Source organism: Tympanuchus pallidicinctus, unplaced genomic scaffold, assembly GCF_026119805.1.
Source record: "Tympanuchus pallidicinctus isolate F22 unplaced genomic scaffold, pur_lepc_1.0 scaffold26, whole genome shotgun sequence".
In the NCBI taxonomy this organism is placed as follows: Eukaryota; Metazoa; Chordata; class Aves; order Galliformes; family Phasianidae; genus Tympanuchus; species Tympanuchus pallidicinctus.
The window spans coordinates 7,150,465-7,161,478 of record NW_026294743.1 but is presented as its reverse complement, the minus strand read 5'-3'; the positions used below and the strand labels follow the sequence as shown (position 1 = coordinate 7,161,478).

General features: G+C 36.9%; 1 long non-coding RNA gene across 1 annotated transcript; it reads right to left on the bottom strand.

Moving 5' to 3' along the window:
- Positions 1 to 7,643: 7,643 nt before the first annotated feature.
- On the bottom strand, positions 7,644 to 10,165 carry LOC128084290 (uncharacterized). Its single transcript, XR_008208439.1, has 3 exons — positions 10,051 to 10,165; positions 9,070 to 9,238; positions 7,644 to 8,108 (listed from the first exon to the last, which is right to left on the bottom strand). It is a non-coding gene; the product is annotated as an uncharacterized LOC128084290 (long non-coding RNA).
- Between the last annotated feature and the right edge of the window lie 849 nt (positions 10,166 to 11,014).

Here is an 11,014-nt window from a genome sequence, read left to right as displayed (position 1 = left end):
ACTACTTGGGGAAGCTGTAGACTTCCCCAAGAGCTGGAGCCCCATTTTCGCAAAGGCCTCAGATCACCACAGAAACTCACAGAGCCTTAGCTCCAGAAAGGAATTAAAAATAAAAAAAAAAAAAGAGAAAAAAAAAAAAAAGAAAGAAAGAAAGATAGAAATCACATTATATTTCTGACTATCAAAAAGAGACTGGGATTCTTGGTGGGAATCAGTTAAACTTCTTGTACTATGTTAAAAGAGTACTGAGCTTACACCACTGTGCCAGCAGAGCAATTCAGTAAATTGACATGCATAGCAGAATTTCAGCCTAAAAATCCAACTGTTACATACATGCCTATTTCAGACCCATAATGCAGCTCTGTGAGAGAAGTATTCCAGCACATAATTCCTCCTTCTGGAGATTCAGTGAAGGCATCTGCAGTCAGTGCTTGTCTCACTCATTGGCTCTGCATTCCAGGGAAGCGTGGGCATGCCACCACATTTGAAAATATCACTACTGACATTGAACACTAGGTACAGTAACACTGCCCGTGGTTCACCCATGTCCTCTTGTAAATAAAAAGAGTTTAAACAAGTTTGGTTGTATATCTCAGGTAAAATATTCCCACACTCCATAGAGAAAGCATTTTCATAAGTATAACTCAGAGGAAAGGAAGATCTCAAGAACACAATTTTCTTCGGAGAAGATTTTGAATCCCTACTCTGAGGCACTCATTAGCCTCAGGGATTTTCTCACCTTTTGATGATAATTATTAATGTTAGCATATACAGAGAAAAAAAAACAAACAACACCTTTCTCATCTGCTTTTATCTTCTGGAAATACTGCTTTGAGTTTACAAATCTTTGTTCCTCTTCCTAGGCTAAAGATTTAATCCCATATACATTCAGAAAAGGTGACTAAAGGAACAAAAATGAAAGATCAGCACTCCTATTCACTGTTCCTTTTACACCATTCTCAGCTGAAGAAAGTTATTATCACCCTGGTAATATGTGAGATTAGTGTTAGGAAACATTTTAGGGTTGCAACCTCAATTCAGTAGAAAGAAGTTTTTCAAACAGAGAACGTCTTTTCAAAGAACTCGTAGAAAGCAAGTTCATTCCATAAAATAGAAATGAATCTTCACATTTCCATTAAGTTGGTGATAATATACATCACATTTCTATCAGAATTTAACTTTCTTTTGTAAGTAAGTAAATATCTTCTGCCTATGGGTTTTTTAAGAAGTAATGTTTGCTCATAAAGGGTAGGTGTTTACCTTATCCTACTTATGAAGTGAAGTAGAAAAAATTGCCCTGAAGATGTCTCCAAAGCTCCTGATGATGCCTAGCCTGGGGTTTTGCAATCTGTTCTCCTGTTTAATATTTCAGTAAATATCACTTTGTTTCACCTAAAGCAAGACAAATTTCAGTCTCCACTGGAATTGATGGTTGCCAGGGGGCACGTGCAAAGCATCAGGTGTGAGAGAGTGCTAAATCACGAGCCTATGGAATTAATGGCAACATCTAACTTTTTAGCAGATGGAAAATGCTGCAACAAGGCTCCGTACACTGCCTTTTCTCTTAAAGATTCAGCCTGTTAATGCTGCAGAAGTACTTCCAGATCAAGTATGTGTGTACAGCTACAATCGTGCCATCTTCATCATTAGCTTCCTCCTATTTCTGCCTAACGTTTCCTAATGCATTTCTACAACTAACAGACCCCTTCTGACCATCTACACATTTCTGAGACAGAGCACTAGAAAATGCTGTCAAAAATATTATAAATAGTTTAACACCACCAGAACCTATGACAAAATACACCATCTTCATTAATTTAAATGCTAATCCCCAAAACTACAGGGTCTAGAACACTGAGTTCCATGATGACCAAGAACTTCTAACCTGAAGCATACTAATTTCTAGGACCTGCTCTGTTGGAACTGATACTCTTAGTTCTGATAAATGTCTTTGATATTTTTAGCTTCTGGCTCATTTTAATGTTCTCTACCATATGGATGCAAATGATAGCTTGATTTCTAGGAATACATATATATAATATAATTAATATAATATAACGATGCATTTTTTCTAAAACCTGTTCCACCAGTGAAATTTGATTGATGTATATCCTTGAAAGCAACACAAAGAACATGATCAAGGAGATACAGCTGATCAGAAGTACCGTATTTTATCCAAATCTTGAAGAAAACTGTGGAATCTCAATCTTTCTCCAGAGAAATTTTAATTGAGCACCCACTGTTTAATAATTAGCTTCTATATAGAAAAAATAATAACGAAGAAGACAGATCCAGATTGTTCCCGAAAGCTACACAAGACTTCTTTCCTCAGTCTAATGGCAGTCTTGGATTTTTAGTTTTGGCTGTTTCTACACTAAGTGCTTCAAAGTCGGTCAAGGCTTTTATTTTCACTAAAATAAACTTCTAGCAAAGCAGAAAAGTCTTCTACTTGTTACACGGAAAATTTTGCTGTAGAGAGTAGGGAATTTACCTAAGAACAGAGCCAAGAACTCGCTGTTTGCCTAATTCCCATTTTAACAACCTAATCAAAACATAATGAGCAGATATTAGCAGTCCAGTTACAACACCGTTAATGCTTTATGTCCAAACTGATGAAGAAAATCTTTGTGTATAACAGAATTTAACTCACTATATTGTAAAACTTACCAGTACTTCCTACTGTCGTCAGGTGTCAAGTTCACCTTCTGCACACCCTACTGGCATGAAGGTCGACTGTGTCAACATCTTGGAGGAGGACACGGGTGGAATTGGTAGAAAACCATCACGCATCACCGGAGCATCTCTGGATCGGTGTGGTGTTGTGGCAGGTTCTAGGATTTGCTTGGACTTGTCTTTGTTTCCTCCTCCCAGCCTGTTTTTGTTCAGGGGAGGTCTGAAAGCTGCACCAGCGCAACTGGGGGGCTGCTGCTGGATGTCTGAAGGCGGTGTAGGGAGGGGTAGGGTGCTTGCGTGTCTTTGTAGAAGATGCCTTTGTTTACTTAATTGGTTTCCATCCCTATCGTTCGAGTTTCTCGATTCCCTATTACTTTGCAAACCACTTCTTTTGTATCTGCTCTTTAGTCTTTTCAAAGCCATCTGCTTACATCTTCAAGGGCTGCTGAAAACATTTAAGCCAAATTTTCACTGAACTCCAGAGCTCCTCAGGCAACTAGGTAATAACGACGGCTTTCTTTTACATGCCAGAGCGGTAGAAGGGAAGTGGGAAGACACATTGATTCGCAGGGGCTGCGTGGGCGAGCTGCTAAGGAGCTGTGTGGACAAGAGACACTGGAGCTATTTATTCCTGTGTCATGCTAAGTTCTCCTCATCTCCACTGTACTGCAAATGTATACGTTTACCCTGGGATGAATAAATTATCTGAGTCACAGTATATTACAATTGAAAGGGGAGTATCTAATTGCTGGAAAGCAGATGGCCTTACCCTTTTGAGTATGCCTGACAAGAACAAAAAAATTAATTGGCCTGCAGCCATATTCCCATAGGCTGCGATCCTGTCAGATTCCATCAGGCAGGGAAATTTGGATATGATGACTGGTCAGTAATAGAATTTTTCAAGGCCAAAAAAGAAAGCAGCTTGTTTGCAGGTTGTTTGTTTGTTTTAAAATCACGTCAGCATACCATAGAAGGAAGATAAAAAAGAATCTCACATTGCCATTGCCTTTGATAGTAATTGATCCAAACCTGCATTATCTCTATCACTTCAACTTTTCTTCTTTCAATTAAAAAAAAATCACAACAAAAATGAATTATTGTTATTGATAAATACCACACTGGCAACTTTAGAAACCAGCAGTCTGTTAATGAGAAACTGGGCTATCCTGGCTTTAGAAAGATAAAGTGTCAAAATACGCAAAATGTTCAAGTATGTTTCTAAGTGTTATACTGATGTATTAACTACTCTGAAAAATCAACATCTCCAAACAAATAGCTTCAGAATATGTTGCTCTCTTTATAGTTACCCTAAATCTTCACAATGACATTGCATGGTATATCAAATGGCCAAATATTACAGAGGTTGAATGATGGCAAATAAAATAATTGAATTTGTAATGTGGAACATAAATGGCTGAAAGTTATGACTACAAAAAAATTGTTGAAACAGAAAAAGCTGACACCAACTTTTTACAAGAAATTCATTTAGGAGAACAAGATGCTATCAGCACAAGGAACACCTTGGATTGGAAGCAGTCAGCAAAAGATCTTTGAACAAAACAAGACAGTTTTTTCAAGAGACTTAGTAACTTATATGTCTGCCAGAAGATTTTAGGACTGTTAAACAGATAAAGAAAGAACAGTCCTGTTTTAGTTAGCATTCCAATAATCCAGATAAAGCATCTTTCCCAGTACATGTTACTATTTAACAGCATGACAAGTGCTTCACTGCTTGTGAATGACCTTCCTGGACTGAATGCAGTATGTAAGAGTTCAAAACAATAAACAAGAAGTGAAATATATTTGGTTAAGTTTCTGACAGAAACTGATCTCTAGGGAAAAATACAAGCATGTTTATGACATGCATCCAACATTTTATTTTGTCGTAACTAACCATTGGAAATGTATTAATTCCTATGTTAAAAAGCTGTATACTCCACTCAACAAATGCATTCAATCTGTGAGCTTTATTCTCTTGCTTTTTGCTCTTCTTTGCATACCTCAAAGTTATCTCCACCTTTAATGAAAATGCTCCTTTCCTCAATCTGATTAGGTGATGTCAACACAGCTAAATGTTCTGCTTGTCAGTACACCATGCAGACTTTTCTCTCTGTCATAGGTAACTCAGGGATACTATCCATTTGTCATATTAATGCAGCATTAGCTGTTTATTAGCTAGCCCTCCCAGATCCTAATGTATGATTAAAGGTAGGGAGTGGGAGAGAAGCGGAAATCTTTGCCAGCGCTCTTAAAGCAAAGGAGTTGTTAATGCTTGTAACTCCTTGAAGTTAACCTAACAGCAGAAAGTGGAAATAGCCCAGACATCCTTGTGCAGTCTTGGGAAACACACAGGAGTACACTGTAGCCTTCTCTGTCAAACGCAGCTTATTTAAACAAGACCACTTAAAAGAAGAAACAATCCTTCAGCCTATTAGTCCTGCTGAAGTCAAATGCTCCCCATCTGGGAAAAAAAAAAAAATTCTACATTATTAATAGCAGCACCAAATTACCTCCAATATAGTCTTTGCACTATTCCAGACTTGATTAAGAGGTCTCCAGAGAGACATTCAGAAATTCCCCCAGGTCAAAGGGCAGAGAGGGCAGCTCTGAGGGAGTCACACCCAGCCCCAGCACCAAAACCAACCCCTCAGTGCAGTGAGGCAGTGCATCCCGCACACCTGTCCTGTGCTCGGTTGTTTCGGTGCCCTTTTTTTGGCAGAAAGCTGCTCCAACACAGCAGGTGATTCATTTTCATGGTGGTTCGGTATCCCTGGCTAACACAAATTGCAGAACCTATACAAGACGACGAGCATAAACCTGAGGCCAGAGACAGGAGAGAGAACGGGAACAGCCAGCAGTAAGCACTGCTGGAGCCAGATTCTGAGATCGCGCCAAAAAACTGCAGACAGAAAAGTAAGTGAAGGTTGGAGTTTTCTTGTGCACCACCTGTTTGCCCACTGAACACTGTTTTTTTTCCCCATCTGATTTTTCCTCGAGTATAATCACATACTATCACAAGGAAATAATGTAGTAAATCCACAGGATGAATAATGTTTTATACTATGGTGGGCATAATACCATGAAATTTTTTGAGGACTAAAGCCCAACAAATATGCATAGATTTCCATTTAACAGTTTTAAAATGTCTTTTCTCATCAATCCATTAGAATTAATGTTTTTATACTTTCCTTCCTGCTATATTTAATAGCTTTTTCCCCTTCCTGTTTAAAATATATAAGTACATATGGATAATAAAAAGAATAATATATTTCTAGAGTAAGCTGTCCTTTTCTTATTCTCTGCATTAGAAGTCAACTTAGCTAAATAATTACACACAGACCCTGCTAGGTTCTGGCATTAGCTGATAGTTTTTGCTAAATAACATAAGATTGTAGTATGTTGTCCTGATAATATGTCACAAGAGATGACATTAATGGGCTACAATGCCCTTCAGATTCATTTTATAAATATTTTTAACAGCAGTGAGGCAATTCTGCTGAGCATTGCCTAATAAAATATTTCATTATTTCAGGATGTTAATGGAATCTTATTAACTGGCCAAGTAAGCAACTTCAGTTTTAAAAAATATCTATCAGAAGCACTTTCAGATTTCATTATCGTTCTCATAAGCATACAAAACAGTGTGTTTTAAGGAGTAGAAGACCTGCTCAGGCTTTTTAAGAATGGTATCTCCAGCTCCAAAGAGCATTATGCCCATATTTAAGCATCCTTAAGTTGCTGAGTCAGCAGCTGAGAAAGTACAAAATCCACCTTCCTTTCTTCCAGGAACATATTTTCTTGAACCTCTTTCCCTCACCTTGTACCCAGCACCACTCCCAACGTGCACCTGTAAACAGTTGGATTAGGTGATCTTTTTTCCTCTACAAGTGGTGATCCCTTGTGAGCTGAAAACCCAACACAAAAACAGCAGTCATGTCCTTGAAAAAATAGTGGGGGAATCTGGAAGAAGAGTCAGATTTGAAGAGCTGTTTTTAGTTTTAAGCAAGGGCACTTCATGTCTCTTAGGTCAATGTGAAAGGAAAAGAAAATTAAGAGGATTGCAGATACTGAAAAGGAAGACAGCTATTTGATGTAGAAAAAGGGTACTAATCCTATCTTTGGAGTCAAATATTTGAATTCCTCTCAAGTTCAAACTGAACAACTGTTTACATGCAAGTATGCAATGCCTGAACTCTAGAGAAGAAAACTCCAGTTGTAGATTTATCAACTTTTGTAAATTCTGTGCAGAGAACATATATCACAGCCTTGCCCACAAGGAGATGTCACTGCACTCGAACATCTAGCAGCGTGAATACAAATATGCAGGTTATCAGTCTGCCACACCATAGCCTGACTTCAGGTTTGTGGTTCAACTAATCACGTACACTGACAGAGGCTCCTAATGAGCTGTTTATACTGAGCACAAACAAATTATTTGGGAGGAAAATTGCAGTGTGTAAGTTCCAGCTGAGGTTCAGACAAATAAGCAATATTTCAGAAAAATCAAGCTTTACTTTGAGTAATGATTAGTTATGCTTACTAATATCATAGCTGCAAATCATCACATCATTTTAATCATCCACATTCATATAATAGCTGCTGCAGACTAAAAAGTTCTTTTGAGTGCTAAGAATAGTAAGTGGGTAAATATAATAAAAATATTTATAAATACTCATTTCAGTAAAAGCAATACATGCATTTCTAAAGTGTTTTATTCATTTCCTGTAAGTAATCATGTTAGCAAAATTTACTTTGTGATAAATCTGACAGGAAAAAAAAAAATCACATCATATGAATACGCATGTAACAAATGCTGGTTATAAAAGTAAACAATTTTTCAAGTCCATTGTGGATTTAAGAGTCATCCTATTTGGGGAAGGTAATAGTACTGTGACTGTTTGCATGGAGTGAAAATGTGAAAAACTGTTCCTGAGAAGGTAAAAATTGAAATATGTTTAAGATTTTTTTTTTTTATCATAAAGTAGCATTCTTTAAAAAAAAAATCAAAACAACATTTTGTGTGGAATTATTAGCTGAAAATCACATTGTCTTTAATGTAAGATTCTCTAAATTTGTCGCCTATCCAGAGAGAGATCTCATCAATTTCTATAAACACCTAAAGGGAGAGCACACACATGACAGAGTTGGGCTCTTTTCAGTGCTGCAGAGTGCTAGAACAGGTGATAATGGGCACAAACTGGGACAAAGGAGATTATTCCTGAAGATCAGGAAGCAATTCTGTGTTGAGCAGGTGCTGGAACACTGGCACAGAGAGATTGTCCAGAAAGGTTGTAGAGTCTCCTCCTTGGAGTTCTTTATAAGCTCTGGATGACTCTGCTTGAACAGGGGTTGGACCTCCAGAAGTGCCTTCCAGCTTCACCCCTATGTAATTCAGTGTTAATTCTCTTAAAGCAACTCTGTTGTTTAGGAATACACTGGGATTAAAAGGAAAAAAAAAAAAGCTGCATCTGCTTTTGATCTAATCGAGCATTATGAATTTTTAACGGGCTACTATTCCCATCCAAGAATTAGCATCACTACACATACCTCTATGCCAAAGCCAGGCTAATGTACTGGCATTTGCTTGTCTAAGAATTGAGGAGACAATGTTTGCCAATTAGCACAGTCTTGCTCTTGGTTAGGTCCTTTCTGAATTAGGCACTCAAAAGGCTATTTGTCTTGTGTGAGTCACAGTTGCATCTCTAGTATGCTCCTGATTCAATATAACTTTCCACATTTATGTATCGCTTTGCCAATACAAGATTCATACTTAAATGGTAAAATAAATCTATATGTAATAGCTTTGCAATTACAGGAGGGAGAAATGTTCTTCTAACGCAGAAATATTATCTTAACAGTTTTCTATGCATTCGTAAACTCCATTCACTAATTAAATTCATTACTTTCTAAACTGAGATGAACAGCTGTTTCACACATAATGTCCTTTTAAGAAAAGAATCTAAAGAATAACATACAGTCATGACTACTGAGATAAGTTTAAATACAAGACTGTAAATCTCTACACTTAACTGAACTTGTCCATGACATATACTTCCCAGGATTCAATCCATAAACAGTCTATTATAAATAATAGATGCTTTGTAGGAGAGATTTCAGCATCAAAAATTCAAGCAGCAGACCAGGAATACATTATTGCCCTCACAGTTTTAATGAGCTCTTTCTATGGAACAAAACACTATTTTAAACTTGAACTTAAATGTTTTTTAACAAGGCTGATATATCTTTCTTCAAAAGCAGAAGCATAAGACAACACGTTTCTACCCGAAAAAAAACCTCAGTAGCAAATAAGAAATATATCTTCATTGTAAGCTTCACTGGTGAGCCATGAAAATGAAAGGTTCAGTGAAATACACCCAGGTCAAGCCCATATATTACCTTTGCAGGACAAAACACGGTGCAAAAATCCTGTACATCAGTTGATCATTTGGAGTAAAGGTTTCAATAGATGAACTCTGATCCAGTGCTACACCGTTCAAAAGCAGACTATCAACTTCGTTTCACTACAATTTCTTTTCGTCAGCACTAGCCATGCCTTTTATTAAGTCTGAAAAATAACATAAAAAACTTCCAATGATACAGCACTTTTAAACATACATTAATATATAAAAAAATCTAACAAACACATTTGTTTTTATATAAAGAAACAAAGCATGCACAGAAAATATATTTCAACAAATGAATTGCAATTAACTTCTGGCTTACATCCTGACAGTTGTTTGAAATATATTACATAAAGCCATATATAGACTATCCTAAGCTACCTGCTTTTGCTTTTATCCGTGTTTATTTGGTACTTACAGCACCCAACAGAAAAACTCAGAAAAACTTCAGATAAACTTGGCACACATTTGTGCTTTTTTTTCACAAGTATCTTAGGAAAAAAAAAAAAAAAAATGAGGCTAGAAAGAGCTTTGAATAATTATAAACTATGGAATAGGGGACAAATAAACAATTAATACTACATCATATATGTTTTACATACCTAGCTACTGCATAAGCATACTGAAGAGGCCCATATCTCTAAAATTAGTTAACTTGAAATATAAAAGAGTAGCTTTACAGATAAAATGGCACAACAATGGAAAACAGTGAAGTCCTTGTAACTCTGTTTCACTGACTTCACAAAAAGTTACTTACATCAGTGAACAAAGTATGTAAGAAATTTCTTTACAATAAATTGGAGCATCAAAATAGAATGGAATATTAGCTTTATTTAAAAATAAACACTTAGATTTTATGATTTGAAAGCACTATATCCACTCACACATACCTTATGATAATGATAAAGAGCATCTTAACAGAATGAAATATTTAATCTCCTCTCACAGTAAACTCAGCAACAAGAATTACCCCTACCTTCATCAGGAAGAAGCCTTGCATACCTTAAGAAACCCTTGCTAGACAGGGTAATCTAATCATCACACCTAAGGTAGTACTCCACATCCAAATGGTCCATAAGAGCAAACGAAGTCCAGCTAGCAGCACACAAGCCCCAAGAAACTGGAGGTAGCAGATCCATATTACCACCAGCTGGACTGAATCACTTCCAGCTGGGCTTGTTAAGGGTACTGTTTTGTAAGTCAATGGGAATGTCTGCAAAGTAACAACAACTTAGACATGTTTTTTTATTATTTTAAGATGATGCACATAAGTACTTAATGCAAGTTAGCACTTAAAAAAAGCACTTAACCTCCCTTTGAAATCGATGGTAGTACATTCTACTTTGACATTTTATTTGAATTCTGGGAGCCAGACTCCCTTTAAAAAATCTGATATTAAATGTAGTTTTAAATATGTGCCGTTCTGCTTATTTGAAAGCCACTCTTGCTCAGGATTCTTTGCATGAAGCAAACTTGCTTTTCCTTGAGAAACTCAACTGTCTGGATTCCTCAGACAAGGTGAATGCAAAAGGCCTTCTCAGCTCAGCGCACCCTAAATTCACACTGAAATTCTCAATAGTAGCCTGGACAGTGGTCACAGAAAGCAAGCAAGAGGAGAGAATAACGGTTCTATGGCTTAGTTGTTTTGGAAGAAAAATAAACACGAGTAACTCTTAATGTATGCATTTCTGTCCTCAGAGATGAACGCATTACTTCAAAAGAAGACAGCTACTCTGGAGACAGAAAAAATTAATCTTGATCTTATTTTGAAACAAGTTCCTTACTGCTCTGTCAGTAGGGGTAAGTAGGCCTTGTATTTGTATCAAGAGGATAGACTGGACACAGAGCTATCAGCTGCCTCAGTCTCCTCCATAGTCAAAGGAGAAATTTCTTTTTTTGTATCCATCAGATTGCTCTGCATACTGTATCTCTTAGACCTC